Source organism: Vanellus vanellus (assembly GCF_965231255.1).
Source record: "Vanellus vanellus genome assembly, chromosome: 1".
NCBI lineage: Eukaryota > Metazoa > Chordata > Aves > Charadriiformes > Charadriidae > Vanellus > Vanellus vanellus.
In genome coordinates, this window is record NC_138905.1 from 29,814,565 (window position 1) to 29,815,269 (window position 705).

Consider the following 705-nt stretch of genomic DNA (forward strand, 5'->3'; position numbering starts at 1 on the left):
TGACTGTGTTGATCATGTCTGAATTAGGTTTATTGCTTTTTTCTATGGCTTGTTGCCTAGAGCTAATCACACACCAAGAGAAAACACAGGGCATAGCCCTGGCATTCAGTGAGGCTGCTTGGTGTGGTTTGGGTGAGGCAGAAAAGCCTGGTATCTGCCCTAAGGAGAGCCCAGACTGATCCTCTGAAACAGGAGTCACGCAGGGCAGGCATGCTGGCACTTCTGCTGTTCTAACACTGCGGATCTCCCACGCAGGGTCATGTCCAAAGTTTGCCTGGAAAGAAAATGGTGGACAGATTATGTTGCACTTCAGCCATTTTCTGGATGACAGTCACAAATCATAGAATCATAGAATGGTTTAGGTTGGAAGGGACCTTAGAGGTCATCTAGTTCCAACCCCCCTGCCATGGGCAGAGACACCTTCCACTATGCCAGGTTGCTCAAGCCTGGCCTTGAAAAATTCCAGGGATAGAGCATCCACAACTTCCTTGGGCAACCTGTTCCTCCCCTCCCTGACAGTAAAGAATTACTTCCTAATATCTAATCTAGATCTCCCTTCTTCCAGTTTAAAAGTGTTACCCCTCATCCTATCACTACACGCCCTTGTAAACAGTCACTCTCCATCTTTTCTGTAGACCTCCTTTAGGTACTGGAAGGCTGCTACGAGGGCTCCCTGGAGCCTTCTCTTCTTCAGGCTGAACAACC